Source organism: Macaca thibetana, chromosome 13 (genome assembly GCF_024542745.1).
Source record: "Macaca thibetana thibetana isolate TM-01 chromosome 13, ASM2454274v1, whole genome shotgun sequence".
NCBI classification, from domain to species: domain Eukaryota; kingdom Metazoa; phylum Chordata; class Mammalia; order Primates; family Cercopithecidae; genus Macaca; species Macaca thibetana.
In genome coordinates, this window is record NC_065590.1 from 106,709,575 (window position 1) to 106,733,350 (window position 23,776).

Sequence of the window (23,776 nt, forward strand, 5' to 3'; positions counted from 1 at the left end):
GGCCCATGTTTGACAGCCATGCAAGTGAACAATACATTCTTAGTTTGGTAAGCCACTAAAATTCGGAGGTGTTATTACAATAGTGAGTCTACTCTGAGGAATACATCATGTCTTTTATTTCCTATAACTTTAAACTCTTAGAAACTTGGAAATTACTGATTCTCATATTTTATTAACCATGACTTAGTTTAGCAGAGTGGATAGAAGCAATAACAATATCTGAATCTGTGTAGGGCTCTCCAAGACATGTGGCCAGGCAGGGTGCAGTAGCTCACAGAATATCTTTAGGTCTTTTTTGCCTAACAATGATTAAATGTCTGCCACATAGCTGCCGAAGGTGCAGGTAGAAACAGTATTTAAGTATTGCAGGAAAACAGGTGTTACCTACCAATATAGTCAGGGTAGAACTTAGCAGGATGGGAAGCGTTGGAGCCAGCTGAGCTCCTGGCACCGAGTTCCCAGCTAGACAGGGATAGTCCATAGGACAGGACCCCATCGGGGGCAACAGTGATTCTCAGCAAAATGCACACTTGCAATTGAGACAATGCAGATACTCACAGAGAAGCACGTGAGCAGGTGTCCATCAGGCACCCAGCTTCAATCTGCAGTGTTCGATCTGAAAAAATAAGGATATTCAAGGCATGAACTCACCTTCAGGCCGTGTGAAGTTGAATTGGGGACACAAGATTAATACAACTGAAATAACACTAAGCAAAATTAGAGAGAAGAAATACAGTTCTCATCTGCCCCTCACCACGAAGGCCACGTGACATCACACAGCAAGCCCTACCCAGGCAGGAATGAGGCGGCCATGCCTAAGCTGGGCCTCGCAAGAACCCTGAGCCCTGCAGAGCCAAGAAAGGGCAGAGGAGGGTCTGTGGGAATGGAAGCCCCTCGAGGCAATTCCTCCCAGACCCTTCATTTCCTGATCAGCACAATAAATGCAGCGTGCGGTGTGACTCCACAGTTTCGCGAAGGTAAACTGAGAATACTCGTGAACGTGCCTTCTAGAAGGAAAGCATGTGCATATCTATGGCTTGTAATTACCCGCTTCCTACACTGAATTCCTGGACACCAGGGCCATACCTTGCACCTCTGAATCCACAGAGACTAGAAGAATGCCCGGCCCAAAGCAAGCAGTCACTATGTATATTCTAACTTATTAAAAAGTATGAATGGACGAGTGAAACTTTTTCTATCTCTTTTTTTTTTTTTTTTTTTTTGAGACGGAGTCTCGCTCTGTCGCCCAGGCTAGAGTGCAGTGGCGCGATCTCGGCTCACTGCAAGCCCTGCCTCCTGGGTTCACACCATTCTCCTGCCTCAGCCTCCCAAGTAGCTGGGACTACAGGTGCCGCCACCACGCCCGGGTAATTTTTTGTATTTTTAGTAGAGACAGGGCTTCACCGTGTTAGCCAGGATGATCTCGATCTCCTGACCTCATCATCTGCCCACCTCGGCCTCCCAAAGTGCTGGGATTACAGGCGTGAGCCACCGCGCCTGGCCTTCTATTTCAAATTAGATGAAACTTCTGGTGAGATTAAAACAACATGCCTTGTTCAGCGATAAGAGTCACCCTTTCTCTATCCCCTCTTCTGGACAGACCCCTTCACAGCAAAACCCACGTGAACCTCGTCCAACTGCAGGCCGTGCACAGCAATGTCTCCAGGCAAAAGTTTTTAATTTTCTTTGGTTTGGGAATTTTATTTTATATTGGACTGAGTAACTCAGTTTCAAGGGGCTAGGTCTCCAACATGTTACAGTTCATGGAAAGGACACATCTGGAGTGTAATTTACAATGTATCTGGGCACATATGGTTTAAAAGTTATTTGTGAATGCTATACCGTGGGTCTTTTATCTTAAAATTACGTAGCATTTTCAGATTCAAAAGCAAGTGCTTGTGAGTCAGCTCTCACAATTTGTCTCAGTCTCAAAAGCAGACTGAGAGACCTGGGAGATTATGTTAACTGACTGTTTTCCTAGCAAGCAGTTGTATTTTAAAGGGGACTCAGCATTCGGAGGAAAGAGAAGCCTGGATGTTAAAGGCATGTCCTCTGGTTTCAGAGGCTTTCAAGCCCAGTGGGATTCACGGCAGCATCCCCAAGCCAGCCTCATCTCATGACCTGGTTTTTACAAAAATGTGCCTAGAAATATTGAGAACTGGGAGCTTAAAATTCAAAACTTCAGCTAACTCTAGAAAGTCTTGTCATGGATGTAGAGACAGCTCTTCAGAGAACTGAGGGACTGACAGAGCTTCTACAACTCCAATTTCTATACAGGACTTCAACAACAACAAAGAGAAAAGCAAAAAACAAAAAGGCGGGGGAAGGCTAAATCCCGAGTGATGAATACACAGACAGGAAGGAGATAGAAAACCCAGCTTTTCTCAGAGAACACGAAGGTCAGGAAGTCCATAGACTGGGGACTGCGAGCTTTTCAGTTGGGTTCTGTGGGCACACGGGTGGCAGGACAGCATTGACTTTTGTGTGATACTATAATAGATTCTGTAAACTATACTTTTGTTTTTTAACTTTTAAGTTCAGGGTACAAGTTGAGGTTTCTCACACAGGTACACTGTGTCACGAGGGTTTGCTGTACAGACTATCTCACTACCCAGGTATTAAGCCTAGTGCCCATTCGTTACTTCTTCTGACCCTCTCCCTCTTCCCGCCTGCCACCCTTTGACAGGTCCCAGTGTCTGCTGTTCCCATCTATGTGTCCCTGTGCTCGACCATTTACCTCCCACTTGTAAGTGAGAACACGCGGTGTTTGGTTTTCTGTTCCTGTGTTAATTTGCTAAGGGTAGTGATTGCCAGCTTCATCCACGTCCCTGCAAAGGACATCATCACATCTTTTTTATGGCTGCATAATACTACACTTTCAATCCTATAATTTTTAGGATTCTATGTTGAATGCATGTGTATTCACAGATGCTGCAGCATACATCTGTCTTTTCCTCAGGAAAAAGACCAGGAATCTGAAAGGACATCGAGGAGTGGCCGTGAACACACCGTGTGCCATGAGGTCATGGAGACCATAACACGGTGAGGATGTTGGATAAACTGCTCACATCTTACCCTCCCAGGGACACAGTTCTCTTACTGGACACAGGAAAGCATTCATTCATTCATTTTACAAAATATATTGCTTTTCTGTAAAGAACACAGGACTATAAAGATACATTAAATGTAGCCCCAGCTGCCCCTAAGAATGTTACCGAGACAGACCAAAACCAAAGTACGAATAATAACACCAACCAACTAGACACGCAAACAACCAAAACATTCACCCTTCCCTACGCTAAGGGAAACAGCGGGATTGTAGGGACAGGTGTCCAAACAAGACTAGGTGCTTAGGGAGGGTTTAGTAAAAAGTAGAGCTTGAGAGAAACCTTAAAGGAGATAAATAAGCGAGCAAGGTGAAAACACTAATTACTGGCATTCTGGGAAAAGGAAATACCATTTCTAGAGACACAAATGTATGTAAATGCACGGCATATTTGCAGAATATAAATAATTTCTGTGAATAAAATACACCAAATTAGATAAATATAGCTAAATAGTATAAGCTTTATCCTAAGGGCTATGGAGAGTCATGAAGGTCACTCAGCACCCCACGTATAAGGTGGAAAACTCACTCATGTGGCAGGCGGCCTGGGGGGAATCTGGGTGGGACGTGTCTGGAACGTCATTGCACTTGTGTTAAGTAATGACCACTGGGGTGAAGAATGGGAAGAAATTCAGAAGCAACTTCACATATACAGGATTTGACCTGGGTCTGTAGGGCGGGGAGGCCGCAATCATGGAAAGCAATGTTTGGAGTCGGCAATATGGAGTCCCAGCGTTTGGGGTCATTCAGGAAATGCTCATAAGGGAACAGGAGGAGGAAGAGCAACTTCTCTGTCCTGAGGCTGACACACCCGATCCGCGCCTGGTGCTCACACTGACCTTCTGCCCACAGAGCTGTGCGGCATTAGCCCTGGTAAGGGTGCTTGTCTTGCTTGCTTTAATCTGGGCTTCCTGTAGGCAGGCACTTTCTTAGGTGTTCAGCAAATGTTTGTTAAGGAAACAAACAAATGGATAAATTCCTCTCTTGCCTTGTGTACATCTCACAGTAGAAAAGTGTGGACTTCCCAGTTTGCAATTAGGTTTCGTGAAATTTACCACACTTCTCTTTTCTGATAAGATTATTTTGTGAATGAATGTGACATCGCAGTACATACGGCTTAATACAGCAGCAAGGGAACCACAGTTGCCTCTAAGAGCTCTCTGGTTCACACGGAAGTGAATTTTCTTGTTCACCTGTTATCTCAGCCAGATTATCTGAAATGTTCTTCATCTCTCAAAGCAGCCACACAATTAGGTAGAGGCAAGACCCCAATAAAAAACAGATGCTGCCTGCTTCAGAAACAAGGCTTTCTTGGGAACATGTTTCAAGGTTTGAAGCATGAGTTATCTCCCCAAAGCAATAGAATTGTTGATCATGTTAGATTCCCAAGAACATTATTTTTAAAAGCCTGCTGACAAAATTGGTTAGTGTATTTCAGCCCCGGCAGGCGCTTAGTCAGAATGGCTTTGCTCTCCAGGGAAACACAGAAGGTGGAAATGCACAATTATTAGGATTGAGGTCACCGATAAAGCTTCACTCATTGAAAAAAAAATTTAATATAAATATATAAATTGCATGCACACATACATATGAAGTGTAGTTAATTTTCATTTTCCATTTCATTTCAAGATGCATTTTTGTTTTCTGACGAATCTGTTCTTGTAACAATCCTTCCTATTATAATACAACAGCTTTATAATGTCTTTTATAGTATTAAAAGCAAACTCAGAAATGTTGTGCCTTTTACCTACAATTTTAACCTATTTTGTCCATCCTTGGTCTTAAAATACTAACTTTAGCAATCAGGCAAAATCATCATAGCTCAGGTATCCCATTTAGCAATGACATCAAGTGGCGATTTACCCTGAAATTGTATGAGGACCACACAAACACCCAATGAGCTCAGCAAATAGTGGGCACTTAATTCACATTTGTTGAATGAATAAATAATAAAAAGAGCAATTATTTTCATTGAGCCTTTGATTAATTGAGTTTCAGATATTATAGTTTGAGTTTGGACTATAATATAGTTCCAAACTATAATATAGTTTGGAATGTTGCCTTGGTCATGTTGCAAATACCTGGAATCTTGGGAATGTAAGTGCAGTGAACCAGTACAACACAGTCATCTGTTTCTCAAGAGAAATGCTCGAAGGCATTCAGGAGATTCAGGAAATTCACTGATGCCCAAGGGCTGGGTAGCGTTTGATTCACAAATGGAAAAATGATGGAACAATGCCTCATGTCCTCCTGAAGCACATGATAATTTCTGAGCATACAAATAGTTGAGGATGGCTACTGCATCCTTTAAACACTTGGCAAAGTGGTTTCTTTAATTGTACTACTTTCTCCAGAATCAAAGTAAAAGAATTCATAGCAAAAGCCTAAACTTACAGAAACGAATAAAAGATCCCTGTCCTTTGGCTTTGTGCCCTGAAGGAGTCCGCCATTGCTGTGACAATTTGATTTACCCGCCCAAATCCTTCACTGCACATGGAAACACGATCCTCCCTGAGGTGGCCTCCGGGAAGCCGCACAAGACGCCTCCCATTTCGGGGAACCAAGAAGCAGCGCTCGCAACAACTGTCCTCAGTCACCCGCACCGTAACGTTGAAGAAAAACGCGCCAAACTCTGATGGAATACATTGCACAACGCTGCAGCTTTGGCTTTTCAATATGCACTTGGGAGTATAAAAGCATTCGCTGAGAAAAGAAAGAAAATCAACCTAAGCCACAAATGACAGACTATGCATGTTAAAAGTCCAAAACAAATTAAGATAAACTGTTAGAATTTAGTAAAGTTTCTGGATATAAGGTCAAATTTTTAAATGTAATTTTATTTGTATAATCCAGAAACACACAGAAAATAAAACAGCACTACAAAACATTTAATATCTGGAACAAATCTGCAAACTATGTACAGGGCCACTGACTCAACGTTGTGAAGATCTCTTTCACTACAAATAAATCTGGAGATTCAATGAATTCTCATTAATTGCCCAGAATTTGTGTTTGTAAAGTTTTTCAAATTCTGAAATGTATATGGAATTGCGGAAGCCAAGGACAGGTGAAGGGGCTGGGAAAGGGGCCCGGGCGCTGGCCGTGCCCTGAAGGTCCTGACACCGAGACCAGCAAAGGGGGTGCGTGGAGAAGTCCCGCAGCCAGGCAGGCGGGGACACCCACCCGTGACGGAATGTCTCCGAGAGACTTCAGCCCACAGCGTTGGATCATCAAACACCTATAGAGAAAAGAAGGAGACTCAACCCACCTCAGGCTCACACAAAACAAACCCCAGGTGGATTGTGGAAATGAACAGGGAGGGTGAAAAAATAAAGATCCTACAAGATAACCTTGGAAAATGCCTTTATACTGGGAAAGAAAAAAATTTTCCTGACAAAACACAAACGTTGTAACCATAAAGAAAAAAATTTATTAGCCAAACTATATTAAATAGTAATATAAATAGTATAAATATAAATACAAGTGCAAATGTGCATGTATTTACACACACACACATATACACACACCAGGTGCAGGTTAAAATTCTCAAAAGGAAAGATGCAGGGTGTAAAACATTTCACAGGCATCCACACAGCTCCACATTAAAATGATATGAAAGCATCACAGTGAGTCGCTGCACAGCGTTCCAGTATCTCCCTGTGCCATCCTTCATCTAACTTGACCCGTCCTTACCTTCTGCAGGTAGAGGGGTCCCAGGCTGTGGCAATGGCTCCCATGCCCGGAGGCGGGGTGGGGAGGATGCTGACTGGGAAGACGAGGTCTCCACTTGCCCCTCCGTTGCAGGAAGGCACAGGCCGTGTGCAATGCACATCTCAGGTTCTCTGTCTATAAAACAGGAACAAATCCTATCTGCCCTATTTCTGCCCAAGATTTACGGAATAATCAAGATAATAGAATTGCAATACTCTGTCTATTAAGGCTATGTTAAATTGAATGATGAACAAGCATGTCACTTCACACAGATCATTTTAATTTTGGTTGTCACTCTTTCCATTCAGAATTTCAGCAGCAAACTTCCCAAGGCACGTGTCCTAGTCAGCCCAAGATACTATAACAAAGTACCATCCACTGGGCAGCTTGAACAACAGACACTCACTTCCCGCAGGTCTGGAGGCCGAGGTCCAAGACCAAGGCACCGGCAGGGCTGGTTTCGCCTGAGGCACCTTCTCCGGGGGCCGCAGCCTCTGTCGTGACGGCACCCACAGGGCTTGGCTTCTCTGTGTGGGCCCAGGAAGAGAGAGGGAGCCTGTGGGATCTGGTGCCTGTTCTCACAAGGACACTCACCCCAGCCCCCAGCACGAGGCCCCGCCCTCAGGACCTCATCAAACCCTAATCTCCTCCCCCGAGGGTGAGGCTACAACCTACGAATTTCAGAGCGACACACACATTCCATCCATAACACACTTGTCCGTTTAAGGGCATATTTTCCTTCTAGTTCTTCACTAGAAATAGAAAACATTAAAAAAAAAAAAAAAAACTGGTAAGAGGATAAAAATCTCGGTCATCCCAGTTGGCCCAAGATTTTCAAAAGAACAATCCTAACTCTGAGAAAACGCTCAGGTTTTGTTTTCCTTAGTTCTCTACTTACGGTTCCACACTTAGGCAGACTCGGCTTAAACCCATGAGGGTCTGTGGGGCACCTGTCCCTGGTCCAATCAGTGTGTGGCCCTGGGACAGCTACAGCGTGAGTATCAACACTTTTCAAATGCCGTTTGCTGTCACTCCAAAAAGAAGCCACCTGCAGTGCAATTCCAGTGACAGATCCATGACAAGGCCAGACTAACACATCATTAATGACTTAAGCCAAAGGAAAAGCAGTTATTTTATAAAAAGACAATAATTAACCAAACACCCACTTGCTGGCAGACACTGTTATTTCACAGCAGATTCAGTGTGGTGGCAACACAGCTGATTTGGGAGTGCAATAATGATGCTTTAGGCATACGTGGTGCTGAAAACAGGATTTTCTTCCGTTCGAGGGTGGAGCTGCGCTGTTGACTAAAAACATCCATTTCTATAATCAGCAACCTGAAGGCTTTCTTACCACAGAAGGGCCAGAGAATATTCCATCTCCACGGCCGCCCCCGCCTGAGCATCTGCGTTGAGGCTTCCTGTGTTCAGCTGTTGGACATCACTCAGCTGAAGCAGCTGAGAATCAGCTCCATTACTGCACCCACAGCTTCGCGACTGGACATTTAAAATGCAGCAACACAGGCCGGGTGTGGTGGCTCACACCTGTAATCCCAGCACTTTGGGAGGCCGAGGCAGGTGGATCACTTGAGGCCAGAAGTTCGAGGCCACCCTGGCTAACATGGTGAAACCCCATCTCCACTAAAAATTCAAAAATTAGCCAGGTGTGGTGGCATGCACCTGTAGTCCCAGCTACTCGGGAGGCTGAAGCAGGAGAATTACTTGAACCTGGGAGGCAGAGGCTGCAGTGAGCCGAGATCACCACTGCACTCCAGTGTGGGTCACAAAGCCCAGGCTGTTTCCAAAATGAAATAAAAGAAAAAGAGAAAGAAAAAAGTAAAATGCCGTAATATAGATTAACTAAATTCTAATAGTTAATTAGAATTAGGCTAGGTTAATATCCTCCCAAGTAATAAATATAATCAAAGTTACAGAAACAGCTGAGCCAGGCGCCCGCCAGTGTGGAGGGTGCTGTAGTGAGCCAGGCACACAGTGGGCATTCAGGCAACGTGGAGAGACCGTGAAACAAGGAGGCACAGAGGAGATGCAGGCCCGAGCGGGGGGAGTCAGAGACACGTCATGAAAACACACGACCTGGACGTGGAAGGATAGAATACTCCAACACGGGGAAGGTGTGGACTGTGCCGTTAACTGAAGCGTACGACAGGTAAAAGGAACTACAAAGCAACAGAATATGTTCAAAAGGTGGCCGAAGCCAGAGAACGGTTTTGAGTGTTAGGTTACACTCGCGGCAGATGCGGCGGTCTCTGGTAAGAGGAGGCCGTGGAGGCCCTGGGAGCCTGACTTCACAGGACACGAGGCTCAGTGCAGGTGTCCACAGACCACCGTGAAGGTGACAGCTGGGACTGCCAGGGGTCCAGGAGCCCAGTGGGTCCGGAGATGACATGTGGCTGCAAATAAGGAAACTGACAAAGCCATCCAGGCTCCATGGCAACGGCACAGCTTCCGGAAACACGTTTCTTTCTGAATGAGAAGCAGGGGGAGGCAGCAGGGAGGAAGCTGGAGGCGGAGGCCGCCCCACGTGTCTGTCCAGCACTTCCTGGACGGTGGATCTCTGAGCTGCGGGCCTCATCTGAAAGGGCTGGAGTCTTTCACAGTTGGCATGGCAATGAGAAAAGGTAGGGAAAGGCAGTTAACACATTTCAGGACAAGCAGATCAGAGCCAGCCCTGCAGGCGTCCCAGCAGATGAGCAGGCACTTTTGGAATGCGGAATCTGAGTGCAGGCTGCGGGAGATCGCTTGGGATCAGGCCCCCTCAGCCCGCTGTGAAGTCTGAGTGTGTGGGAAGCACGAGCCTGCACCCTCAGCCTGCCGTGAAATTTGAGTTCACGCTTACCACATGCCAGGTTCCGTGTTAGGCTCCAGCTGCCCAAGAGTGATGGGGGAAGCAGCTGCCCTCACGGGACCTGAAGTGTAGCATGAAGGTCAGTTGTGAGCTGGCGTGAACACGGAAACCAGCTTCCAGGAGCATTGAGTGAAGGTTCGGCCTGGGAGCAGCATGCACCGTCCAGGTGCTGCCCGTGGATCTGTGCCTTGTGTCTGCACGCGCCCTTTCTTCTTTGCGGTGACCCCACCGGAGACGCTTTCTCTTCTGTCCATCCACGCTTCTCAAGCATGTATCAGTTTTTCTGGCACGTGGGAACTGCAAAGGCTCAAGTGTCTTGTTGGTTGGTTTCTTCAGAACCGAGACCTGGAAATGCTGGGGAGATTGTCTGACTCTTGCCAGTCCTGGTTCTAACTCACGGGCTGTGTGGAGCTCAAGGCTCCTGGTTGGCTGTGGAGTCCACGCCCAGGGCCTCCCACCTCCACCAGCCACGGCCCTGATGGACCCCTGTTCTGTGCTCCTCGTCCTCCCTGCTCTGGGAGGCGGGGATAGCGGAGCCACGCGTGACGCCAGGAGCTTCCCTGCTGGCCTAGAGTCACAGATGCTTAGAGGTGGGACGGACAGGCCTGTCGCCTGCAGGTGGGAGACCACGGTGGAGACATGGCAAGCAACTGCTCGATGCCTTAACTGACTCCCGCCACCCTTTGCTGTTTCTGGGGATGGTCACTGGTGTTTCTTTGTTCAGGACCCATCAGCACAGCAAGGCTGAAATCCCCTCGTCCCACCCGTGATCACCGCAGGACAGGAACAAACGAGGAATGTCCTGGCATCCCATGGCCTTTCAACATTGAGTCCGGGTAAAATGGAAATAACTTGTTGATTGTATCTATACAATACCAGGACTTCTTGGGCATGACAGAGAAGTGTTACGTCGATTATGTGGAAGAGAATTGTCCAGGAAGACATCTAGGTGACCTTCTATAGTGACAACTCCCATTTCTACAGCTCCTGGTGTCTGCAAAATGCTCTCATCTGACTCATCTCGTACCACGCCCACTTTCCCACCCACCTCCCAGCTGTGTGTCATCCTCTCTAATTTAAAGAAAAAGTACCCCAAAGTGTGCGGGCCTTCCCTCTGCCGCACATCACGGAGAACCCAGGAACAAGCCCAGAATGTTAGACAGCACGCTCGCAGCTGCAAGCATCTCTCCACCACACGTCACCGAGAACCCAGAGTGTTAGACGGCACGGAGCACAGCTGGAACCGTCTCTACATCTCAGGAACACGCCGGGGGTGGCCGTCGCTTACTGGAGCATTCACCTGCAAGACTCCGCAGGGCCGCCGAGGACCCGGCTCAGTTCCACTGCTGATGACAGCGGCGTTCGTCCGTCTGAGGTCAGGCATCCCTGCGTCACGGCGACAAGCACGGAGGTCCTGGCAGCTCTGGCACTGGCTCTCGCCTGAAGCCCTCACAGAGCCGGCTCTGGAATGCCGCTGTGTACCACACCCTCCAGTTTATCCCATTCCCAACGCATGTCCAGGAAAGATGAATAAACAAAGTGAATATCTGTGCAAAAGAGATCACTTAAAGGCATATTTAAATCATGTGCTCTTCTCTTTTATTTTCCTTTATATGTGATCTTTCCCCTAGTCATACAGAAATAGCCGTTTGCTCAGGGAGCTGTGATTGTCAGGGTGGAAATGCAAATGAAAGGAAGAGGCATCACTTCCGCCCTGACTGACGGAATGAGATAGCTGAGTTCCCACCAAAACACGTGTAAAAGTCATGGCTGTAAAGAGACAAGTAAGTGGATAAATAAGTACTTGTATGAACACACACACACACACACGTGTACATATACATATACGTATGTACTGTCTAAATCCCTTAAACACGCACACACATACACATGTGTACATATACGTATGTATTGTCTAAATCCCTCAAACTTTTTTTGACATACCAAGAGCCAGGCCTGGAGGAGTTTTCACGCAGTCCTGGCTGGAAAACTGGGGATGAGATCAAGGAAGTGCCCTGCCCAGAAAGGCCCCTGCCGGAGAAGGACATCTGGAGTGAAAGAAGGTGGGACAAGGAGCTCACAAGCTGGTGTCTTTTCTTTCCTGATGCTCAGGACGGAATCTGAAGGCAGAGCATCCAGGGCAGAGCCTCCGAGCGGCCGTGGGTACCTGGTGGGTGCCCGTCGGCCAAGCCCCAGCCCCGGCTTGGACCTGGCAGCCGCCCCAAGTCAGGATTCCTAAGCAAGTCAGGGGGTTCTGGTGGAGACCGCATGCAGCGGCTGAGGAGGCAGTTTGGGGTGTCGAGGATTTGCTCCGGAGGGTCCCCGGCCAGAGGCAGTGGCAGGAGCGCAGTGTGCTCAGCCCCCAACGGTGTCCACCACCCACCAGGAGCCACCAGACTTCAGAGACCAGACCCCGACCTCCACGGCCAGCCACAGACCGTGCCAGGGCCGCCTCTCGCCCACAGCAGGGAAGAAGGAGCTGCAAGAGGTGGAATATTTGCCTCTGGAAGCTGAGTCAGCCTGAAACTCAGAAAACCTGGAAGTCCTCGTAGTAACTTCTGTCTCCTCCAGCTGCTGCCAGTGTGTGAGGAGGGGCCGAGCACAGAAAAGCAAAGAATACATGAGGAAGCCGACCATAAAATTATAAAAACTCAGATTCTTCTTCCTCTCAATGAAGGCTTAACATCTATGTGACGATAGGGGGTTACGCTTATAATCAAGTTATAAACATGAAAAGCAGATACATAGTTGCCTGTATATTATAGAGATGACTACACAGCCATGTAAGTGTAGAGAAAAAATTAAAACAATACACTGAAATATTAGCGATGTTGTTGAATTATGATGTTTGTATTGTTCAAGGTGATTTCATCTTTTTTTCTATTTTGTCTAGTTTTTATAATATAAAAATAACATTTATTTGAGCCTGCATTTTCTCCTGAAAATCAGTTACATATACATAAAGTTAATCTTGCTTTCCTTCCAGAAGTTGTCTTGCTATTTAGACTAATGATCAGCTATTTCCTCCATCTCAGACAGGGGCATTCACAGAAAAATATTAAGAAATTCAACTGATTACCTTGGTGTTCTGGACAAGTCAGAAAAACCCTTTGGCTATAATAAAATACTTTGTTTTATTCAGTTGTAGGTGATAGTTAGTCTAGAATTCTTTCTTTTTAAAAATATTTTGAATTTTACTGAAAACTCCTAGGAGCACACAGCTAATGTGGAGGGGGTGAGCTACACAAGGATGTAAAATTTAACCAAATCATCTGACTGTGAATTCAAAAACTAAGAACTTACCATGGGTCCCATGAGGAGCCCATCCCACTCCATAGTCTGCATTTTCTAAATAAGAAACTGACAGGTCGGGTAAAGTGATTGCAGTTGTCCTGATCTTGTTGATATTAGAGTTTCAAAGAATCGCTGTTTGGAGAAAGTGAAGGGGGAAAAGCTGGAGTGGATGCAGAGAGGGGTGAGGAGGGCAGAAGCCCAGGACAGAGCAGGGAGCAGGGCAGAGGGGACAGGGAAGAGGGAAGAGGGGAGAGGGGAGAGGGCAGAGGGGAGAGGGCAGAGGGGAGAGGGCAGAGGGCAGAGGGGAGAGGACAGAGGGCAGAGGGGAGAGGGGAGAGAGCAGAGGACAGAGGGGAGAGGGCAGAGTGGCCACAGTGTGATGACTGAGTTAAGCCAAGCACTCACTAGCGAAAGTGGGAACTTCAGTCCCAGCCCCAACCTGGCTCCTGCTCTCAGGTGAGTGGTGAGCAGTGGGGCACCTGCAGGGATGATTTGCATCCTGCTGATTTGCAGGATGAAGTGCAGGCCACTCAGAACCACCGCAGGACAGAGGACAGGGGTCTGAACCGCACCCCGTGGAAGGGGAGCCGGGGAATGGGGAGGAAGTTGGGCACAGCTTGGAGGACCCGGGGCCTCACTCAAATCTCCTCTCATGAGGTCAGCCATGGGGACGCATGTTCAAATCATTCGTTCTTGTCAAGGTAAAGGTATTGCTGAAGAATTTAAAATAAGAATAAAACTGAAGTTCAGAGAAGGGAACGGGTTCAGCTCTGAGAGCTGCTGTTCCATCCAGTGAGCCCTGTCTGTCAAAATCAGGAGACGTTGCTTCTTTTTCCTGTGACAACTGCACAGAGCAAACACATCCCTCTCTGCCCAACCCTGTGGTCACACCTCCTCTCTGCCCAACCCTGTGGTCACACCTCCTCTCAGGGAAACTGGCTCTCTGGACCAAGAATGGATAAATGGTTTTACGTTTTTTTGTTTTTTTTTTTCATCAAAGAAATGCTTTCTCAGGGGACTGCCTGCCACTTTGGGGATTTGGCCCCAAGGCGGCCTCCTTGGGAGGGCTGGATGATTTCTATTAGCCAGAGAGAAGAAAACAAAGCTATAGAATCCATACACACTTCCTGGAGCTGCTCTTAAACACTGTAATTACCTTTTCCTTCAGAAAGAGCACTTTGTGAGCCTCCGACATCCAGTAACTCAAGTCCTGAGGAGGCAGCAATGCTGCCAGCTGTGGTCATTAGCCATCTCCCTGTGGGAGGAAAGAGGGGCAGGACTGTAACTCCCCCTGCTCCACCTTCCCTCCAGAGAGGGAGGAGAAATCCCCCACCCCAGCCGAGCCCCACACCATGTCCACAGGGCTTGTGAACTGTTACAGGACTTTCTAAACTTATTTGGCCACATTATCTTAAAGAATAAATTCGGATTTCAGTTTTGCACTCAATTCTTTTTCCGTATTTTATTTCAGAACATAAGAGGACAACACAATACAAAAGTGCTATTTAAAAATATGATTTCCTTCTTTATAAAGTGCACCAAGTCCAGCACTTTGGGCTCCTCGCCAGACTCACAGGGCTGGCTGTGTCACAGGGTCACAGGCGGCTGCCACCCCTGCAGGGTGTGACTGGCTTCATCACCAAGCCACCACCCCAAGGATCTGTTGCCGGCATCTGGAAAAAGCCCAGCACGCAGGACGTTTACCCAGAAAGTAGGAAAACCTGGATGGCAATAATTTTCCGTATCAAGTTATACAACTTTCTACTCCCTTTTTAAAAGGACAGACACACTCTGTGCCCAGGTAGAAATCTGCATGGCAGCTTCTTACCAGGCATTATGTGAAAAATGAATTCCTTGACTTTCATCTTCAGTTAAGGCTGTCGGAAGGTAGTTTTAACGGGCACAGAAAATGTAAATTTTATTAGCACAAAAACTGCAGTTAAATTGTCTAAGCGCGCGTGTATGTGTGTGTCAGAAAAAATATTTAAGATAGTTTTTTAAAATAATTCAAGTATTTTGATTACACTCACACAGTCACGTTATTGATTAGACTTGCAATCAATAGTTGATGAATGCTGAACTGTCTTAAGCAACGTTGGCTTAAACCGCAAGACAGCGTCAGGGAGGAGAAAACTAGGAGAAAGACACAAAGCAAAGCCAAGATAAACGCTGCCCTCTTTTTTCTCAAAGAAAACAGCACCAGGGAAAATGGAGCCAATGACAGGTAATAGCCATTTTCAGAGCCCGTCCTGCCCGTGTGAGGACACAGTGACCGTCCCTGAGCCGCGCCTGCTCTGCCCCAGCTCAGCTCGCCCTTGCAGGCTGCTCTTGGCTTCCCGGGTAAAATAGCAGTAATTCAGTCCCGTCTCTGGCGATGCTCGCTACCGTAATGGATCTTTTCTCTTTTGCTTTATTGCATATTTGACTCTGGGTTTTTCTTATTAACTATGTTCTTATAACTATTTTCTTATAACTCTCAATTATTTTTATAACTATTTTTTCACGTATTTTTTTCTCTTGCAAAGTGAGGTTTGGAATCTCTCAGCCACATTGCTATGAATGGGTATTTCCCATGTGTATCTATGTGCTGAATCTGGTTTCCAGGGTTATTCATCGGTGCCTTTAAAAGGCATGATTCTGTGTTTTAATCAACGTGCATCTCTCGGAAAAGTGATGTGGTGAGCTGGGAAGTGTGCGAGCTTCTGTCCAGGGCCTTCCATGTAAATCCACCAGCACTCCCTGACCGTGTGGCCACAGTCTATTTGTTCGGCACGTCTCAGGCTGGGTTTCCTCACCTGCAAAAGGAGAGGGCAGTAATACCTACATCACAGGATGAAATATCTCATTCCCGCACATTTATGTTCTGTTTGAATAAACACATGGAACGAGTCTCCTGCGTTTCAGTGCCTGGGGCTCAGGCTGGGTGAGATGGGCAGTCCACGGCCTATGCCAGGGTGCAGGTGCTTTGAGAAGCTTCTGCTTCAGGGATGGCCCACTGCTTCCCAGGAAAGTGGCCAGCTGAAGGCCACAGGGACACAGAAACGCCAAGCTCCATGGACAGTCATGGATTATTATATCTTAAACTATGTGTTTACATTTCATTCTTTGTAGCGAACTGTCCACAATGTATTCCGAAAGGCTTCTGGCTGGAACACACATGTGGGTAACTGCACGTCAGCGCCACGTTTTCCACATTTCCCCTGGGGCTTGTCTGGTGGTTTGGGTGCTACTTTGCAGTCTCTCGGAGCCTGAGAAGTGCTGCATCTCAAACACCCAACATTTCCACCCAGGCTACAACCCCCAGGCCTCCCCATTTAGGAAGCCACATGTAAGCAGGTGCTCCTGGGGAGCCGTTCACAAAATCCTCTCCTCTGCCAGTTTTTCCACTTTGCTGACTTCCAGGTAATAGTAGTTTTAAAAGGATGTTTTCCCGGAGCTTCTCGGCCCACCCAGTGAGACGCTGTTATTGTCGGTTTTATTGAATGTGTGTATTTTGATCTCTGTAGGATTTTGCATTCACGGTAGAGGGGAAGGACTGCACAGCAAAATCTTGTGAGCAGGGCTGCAGCTGTGAGGGCCGGCGAAGAGCGCACACGGCTCAGGCCGTTCCCACCTCCGGGCTAACTCTCCACACTTCGCTGCCCATTTGTATTTAATCAGAAATAGGAAAATACCTGCTTTTCTCCATGTTGTTTGGACTTTTTCCTCAGTTCACACGGAATGGTTTCCAGAATAAGGCACATTAACAGAGTATAGACTCCCCAACGTAAAATGGTTTCGCTTAGAGTTTTTGACTTTATAACGTGAAAGTGACAGGCATTCGGTAGAAACTGTTCTGTTTTTCACTTTCAGTAAAACATTCCACGAATCACATGAGAACTAACGCTTTAATATCAAGTGGGCTTTGTGGGAGATGATTCTGCCCAACTGTGGGCTGATATGTGTTCTGAGCGTGTTTAAGGTGGGCCAGGCCAGGCTGTGACGCTCCCTAGGAAGGAGGTACTAAAGGCATTTTCTACTCACGACATTTCCAAGGCATATGCTGGGTTTACGGAGACACGGAGACATAACCCCATTGTAAGTTTAGTGTCTGTATATTGAGGTCAGTAAATCTTTCATCATCATCTTCCTTGGCAGCACAGAAAATCATAGAACCCTTGGGGATGACAACGAACTGGTAAATGGAACTGACGGAAACTTCAAACAGACCGAGTTCCAATGGCGACCGTTCCTCTGGCCAACCCAGGCAGCAGCAGGGCAGCCTCATGCGGCGGGAAGGGTTGTGACTTCTCCAGCTCTGCCAGCTGCAGCACGCGACCCAGCCAAAGTGCCAGCACCCCAGCACTCAGGGCACCATCTGGAAATGGCAGACCCAAAGATCTACTTTACTTTTAAAATTACACCATCCTAAGAGTGAGTCGTCAATCCTGGCAGGCCGTTCACATAATGGAGCTACTGGGTTGCCTCTGTTTCATGCTCTAAGATGTATTCACATTTATTTCCACGCAATTGTTGTTATTTTTATTTATTTATTTTTTATTTTTTAAAAATCATCTCATTTTTTCCAGATTTGTTGCATAAAATTGGCAACGTGATGATTTGATATACGTGTACACTGTGAAATGGTGATCACAATCAAGTTAATTAAGACATTCATAGTCTCACATAGTGACCTTGGTGCGTGTGTGTGTGTGTGTGTGCGTGTGTGTGTGATGAGAGCACTGAATTTCTACCCTCTTAGTGAATTTCAAGTATGCAGTACAACATCACTAACCACAGTCACCCACTGTGCCTGGGATCCCCCGGACTTAGTTACCTGCGTAACTGAATCTTGGTACCTTTGACCAACGTCACTTCATTTCGCCACCCCAGCCCAGCCCCTGGCAACCACCATCTACTCTCTACTTCTATGAGTTTGACTTTATTAGATTCTACATACAAATGTGATCATGTGGATTTGTCTTTCTGTGTCTGGCTTACTTCACTTAACATCATGTCTTCCAGGTTCCTCCATGTTGTTACAAACGGCAGTATTTCCTTCTTTTTAAAGGCTAAATAGTATTTCCTTATATGTACGTATCACAGTATTTCCTTCTTTTTAAAGGCTAAATAATATTTCCTTATGTGGATGTATCACATTTCTTTATCCAGTCTTCCTTTGATGGACATAGGTTGATTACATGTCTTGGCTCGGTAACATGGAGTGAGACATCTCTTCCAAATAGTGATTTTCTTTCCTTTGGATAGACACACAAAAGAGAGACTGTTGGATCATATGGCAGGTCTATTTTTAATGTTTTGAGGGAACTCCATACTGTTTTCCATATGGCTGCACCAATTTACATTCACACCAACAGCATGCAAGGGTTCCCTTTCTACCACTGCCTCCCCTAAAGTTGTTACTTTTTGTCTTTTTGATAGTAGTTCTAACAAGTGTGATGTAATAGTTCATGGTGCTTTTCATTTGCATCTTCCTGATGATCATGATATTGAACATTTTTTCATACATCTATTGGCCATTTGTAGGCCTCTCTTGAGAAATATCTTTCATGTTCTTCACTCATTTTTAAATGGGGTTTCTTGGGTCTTTTTCTTTCTTTTATTTTGAGACAGCGTCTGGCTCTGTTGCCCAGGCTGGAGTGCAGTGGCACAATCTCAGCTCCCTGCAGCCTCTGCTTCCCAGGTTCAAGCGATCCTCCCACCCCAGCCTCCTGAGTAGTTGGGACCACGGGTGCATACCACCACACCAGGCTAATTTTTGTAATTTTTGGAGAGATGGGGTTTTGCCATGTTACCCAAGCTGGTCTTGAACTCGTGAACTCAAGCCATCCACCCACTTCAGCCTCCCAAAGAGCTGGGATTACAAGTGAGCCACCATGCCGGCCTAGTCCTTTGTTTTCTTGTGATTGACTTGAGTTCCTCATATAGTTTGCATATTAACTCCTTATAAGATGTATGGTTTGCAATTATTTTCTTCCATTCTGTAGATCCATCTCTTCACTCTGTTGATCATTTCCTTTGTGTGGGCAGAAGTTTTTTGGTTTGGTGCAACCCTATTTGTCCATGTTCGCCTTTGTTGCCTTGTGCTTTTAGTGTCATATCATTACCCACACCGATGTCAAGAAGTTTTTTCTCTCTGTTTTCTTCCAGTAGTGTTGCCATTTCAGGTCCTATGTTTATGTTTTTAATCATTTTGAGCTGATTTTTGTGTATGATGTAAGAAGAGGTCCAATTTTGTTCTTTTTCATGTGGGTATTTGGCTTTCCCAACACCATTTATTGAAGAGATTATTCTTTCCCCACTGTGTGTTCTTGATGCCCTTGTGAAAAATCAGTTGGCTGCAGATGGATGTATTTTTTTTGAGGCTCTCCATTCTGTCCCGTTGGTCTGTGAGTCTATTTTTATGCCAATACCATGCTATTTTGGTTACTACAGCTTTGTGGTATACTTTGAAGTCAGGTAGTGTGATGCACCCAGCTTTCTGTTGCTGTTTTTATTTTTGTTTGTTGCTATTTTCTTGCTCAAGATGCCTTTGGCTCTTCAGCATCTTTCGTGGTTTCATATGAATTTTAAAATTACTTTTTTTATTTCCGTGAAGAACACCATTGGTAGTTTGAAAGGAGTTACACTGAATCTGTAGATTGCTTTGGGTAGTATGGACATTTTAACAATATTAATTCTTCCAGTTCATTAACAATGGATATCATTCCATTTATTTGTATCCTCTTCATTTCTTTAATCGGTGTTTTATAGTTTTCAGTGTAGATATTTTTCATCTCCTTGGTTAAATTTGTTCCTATGAGTCTTAATTCTTCATCACTGTTATAAACAGGATTCTGTTTTCTTGATTTCTTCCCCCCACTCCCCATTATCTATTTCTGGTTTCATACCACTGTAATCAGAAAAGATACTTCATATGACTTGACCTTCTTAAATTTGTTAAGACTTGTTTGTGACCTAATATAGGATCTATCCTGGAACATTTTTCTCATGTGCTTGAGAAGAGTGTGTATTCCACTGCTGTTGGATGGAATGTCCAGTACATACCTGTTAGGTCCATTTAGTCTGTAATGTTGTTCAGGATCTCTGTTTGCTTATTGATTTTCTGTCTGGATGATTTATTCATTGTTGAAAGTAGGGTACTAAAGTTCTTTACTATTACCGCATTGCAATTTCTCCCTTCAGTTCTGTTAACATTGACTTTATACATTTAAAGTGCTCTAATGTTGAGTGCATATATATTTGTAACTGTTATATCCTCTCAATGAATTGACCCCATTATCATTATACAATGCCCTTCTTTGTCTCTTGTTACAGTTTACTACTTAAAGTCTGTGAGTATAGTCCCCTTATCTCTTTTGGTTACCATTTGCATGGAGTATCTTTTTCCTTTCCTTCACTTTCGGCCTGTAAGCAGTATAGAGTTGTGTCTTCTTTTAATATCCCTTCAGCCACTCTATGTCTTTCTGCCAGGAGAAGTTAACCATCTACATTTAAAGTAGTTATTGATAGGTAAGGATGCACTATTGCCATTTTGTTTTGGCTATTCTGTATCTCCTTTCTTCCTCACTTGCTGTTTTTCTTTGTGATTTGATCAGTGGTATGCTTGATTCTTTTCTCTTTATCTTTTTTGTTCCTACTATAAACATAACTGTGCTTTTGGAGACTTATGTATGTGAGGAGACTTTTTTCTCTTGCTGCTTTCAATATCCTCTATTTGTCTTTCACTTTTAAGAATTTGGTTGCCATGTGTGTCTATGAAGTTTTTTTGTGTTTAACCTCTTTGGAGCTTCTTTGGGCTTCATGCATCTGGATATTCATTTCTGTCTCTAGATTTGGAAATTTTTCCATCATTATTTCTTTAAATTAGCTTTCTGCCCCCTTTCTCTTTTTCTGCTTCTTCTGGAATTATCACCATGCATATATTGACTTGTTTGATGGTGTCTCTTAGTCCTATAGACTTTCTTCAGTCTTTTGTTGTCGTTGTTCTACTGAGTAATTTCAATTGACCTGTCTTTGATTTCACTGATTCTTCCTTCTGCTTGTTTGAGTCTCCTGTTGAAGCTCTCTATGGAATTTTCCAGCTCAGTCATTTTGTTCTTCAGCTCCAGAATTTCTATTTGGTTATTTTTAATGATTTATATCTATTTTCTAACTTCTCATTTTGCTTGTGTATTTCCTGATTTCATTCAGTTGTCTATCTGTGTCCTCTTGTCACTCATTGAGATTCGTTAAGATGATTGTTTTGAATTATTTGCCAGGCAGTTCATGTATCTCCATTTCTTTAGAGTTGTTGGGCCTAGAGCTTGGGGCTTCAGGGGCTAGTCTGGCCCTGAAATTTTTGGAGGTGGACCTGGTCCTGGGGCCCATGGCAAAGTCAGATGGCTGGTGCATTCCCCCACCAACCCCCTGGCAACAGAGGATATAAATCTCTGTGCTGTGCTGTGCAGGTTTGGTGGAGGAATGACATGGGTAACATGAAACTGTCTTTCCTACCTTCTTAAATACATTTTTGCTTCTTTATTCCACAAGGTACTTTAGTGTCTCACACTAGCCCTTATGAAGGTATTTTCATGTGTGGATTATTATCCAAATTGATGTTTCTGTGAGGGGAAGAGCACTGGAAACTCCCATTCCACCATCTTGCTAACATCACTTCTTCTATACAGCTGTTTTTAAACCCTGCATTTTTATAACTCACTGGAATTTATTCTATAACCTACATTTACAACACCTACTTCATAAAATTTCTACATTGTTCTTTATGTTCTGACAAGAATCTTCCTGTTTAGAGAGATTCAGAAAATGTACATTCGTGGTTTCAACAATGACAGGGAGTACCTACCTCCCAGTTATATCTACCTGCCACAAAAATCTGATATTTCCTCCATAACAGTCGAAGAGTGGGACCAGAGTTGCTATTTTTCAGAATCTTTTCTAATTCTTTATAATTTTAGTGTATATGTTAAGAGTATAATATTTAAAAGAAAATCAAATATCAATTGGTAAATTTATATCTACATCAGAAATACCATTTTGTAAGAGTATATATGTCTGAAAATACATTTTAAAAGACAGCAACAGGCCAAACAAAAACAGATCAGATTTTTTGAGCTAAAAGTGATTTTTAAGAAACAAGTGACAAGCAGATTGAAGATGATGGTAAAGTTCACAATTATAATCTTTATTCTTCCAACAGAATTATGCACATTTGGTTTTTAAGAGAAAAAAAGGAAATATTACAGAAGTTCTTCATTTTATCTGAGCCAAAAACAGACTTATCTTCATAATAACGATTAAATTTCATTAATCTGGTGTTGTTCCACTATATAAGTGCATTTCAAAAATGAATTTTAAAATAATCATCATCATCATAATTTAAAAACCCAAGCTTTCACTTTATTTTTAGTTGTCTAAACTTAGCCTGATCCCTCTGGCTGGTTTTCGTAAGCTTGAAAACAAGCCAGTCTCTTTAGAAAAAGAATTTTTTTTCCTTAGGGAGTTTATGTCTCAGGAGATTGGTAACAGGATATGCAGACTCTTTAGCATATTACACGTAAGCCCTGAGCATACCCTGGTTTGAAGCTTTAGATAAATGTACCATAAATTGAGTGCTGGACGCGAGCTGGGTGTGGTTTGATCTGTGGTGCTCAGCTCGGTCGCGATCATGTATTCAGCTGTAAGTCAAGGTTTGTCAAATGGAGGAATGAAAAAACTACTTAATGCGTTCGTCGTCTGAGAAAGTGTCTAGCAGCTGCTCTGTACACAGGTAACAAGTTTGCGTGACAGAGACTGATGACTGAGGGCACCGGAGCCGTCAGCACAGAAGGTCCTCGGCCTGGCCGCCCCGTTTCAACTTCCAGGGCCCGAGGCCACAACATAGCAGGAAAGGGAAGGCCACGTGGGGAACGTCTCCTCCGTGATGTGCCAACACCACCAAACATGCCCTGAATTGCCACTGTCCTCAGACCCACAGGAAACAATAATGCATTGTTACTAGGAATAATATCAAAGAGGGAGAACAGGGAGGGAATTTGCTAAAGAAAAACAAAAAAAATCTCAGTGTGCCAAGATTTTAGGGCATGTAACAAATTGGAGAGATTCCCATAGATTTACCTAAAAATAATTTGGCCCAATAAAATTTGCTTGGTCTGAGAAAATTACAAAACCCCTCTCACTTAATGAAATCCCAGCCAACACAGCACTAATAAATCTAACCTCATCTTTCAAAACTGTGTTTTTGGACAAGAGAACTTCATAATATTGGAAAGAATCCACAGTAAACTGATTCTTCTGAAGGCTTTAGTGCATGTGTGATATTTTACCATGTGAAAAACACACAGTTTGGTGTGTTAGGGTTTTGTAATTAAATCAAAGCTCAAAAGATGTTGACTAGGATACTGGTGTGAAAAATATTAATTAATGCTCCGAGAGAATAAATGCCAGGTAGGCTGTTATTCTCAAAAAATCTCAGAATCAGCTTATTAATTCAATATAAACATGGTGTCTTCAGTCTTTATATAGCGACTCTTTGTTTTCCAGATGTCTTTGTGCTTATGAACTGCATTTGACACACATCTGTAAGAGATCCATTAAGCAAACAACACTAAGGGAGCCAGCTGAGGCTGGGGATTGGTGGTCAACCAAAGGAACTTTCAGAAGAAAACACCTTTATACTCTTTGCTCCAAGGCTTATGATGAAAGCAAATATCTGAATCAGAATCCACGTCTCTAAGGAGAAAACTCTTCATGTAAGACTCGGCAGGGTGCTATGGAAAGCAGTGATTTTCTAGGTAGCA

General features: G+C 44.5%; 1 long non-coding RNA gene across 6 annotated transcripts in view; it reads right to left on the minus strand.

Moving 5' to 3' along the window:
• LOC126933467 (uncharacterized) overlaps positions 1-23,776 on the minus strand; it is an 85,367-nt gene that overhangs the window by 11,165 nt on the left and 50,426 nt on the right. For 2 of the 6 annotated variants that reach the window (XR_007718598.1, XR_007718597.1), the window contains 8 exons: positions 14,134-14,232; positions 11,628-11,731; positions 7,716-11,453; positions 7,224-7,344; positions 6,800-6,952; positions 5,501-5,809; positions 2,738-2,828; positions 559-616 (listed from right to left, as the gene is read on the minus strand). This is a non-coding gene — a long non-coding RNA (uncharacterized LOC126933467). Of the gene's footprint in view, positions 1-10; positions 617-2,737; positions 2,829-5,500; positions 5,810-6,799; positions 6,953-7,223; positions 7,345-7,715; positions 11,454-11,627; positions 11,732-12,986; positions 13,110-14,133; positions 14,233-15,007; positions 15,111-23,776 lie in introns of those variants that run through there. The other 4 variants (XR_007718601.1, XR_007718602.1, XR_007718600.1 and 1 more) reach the window with 4 other exon arrangements.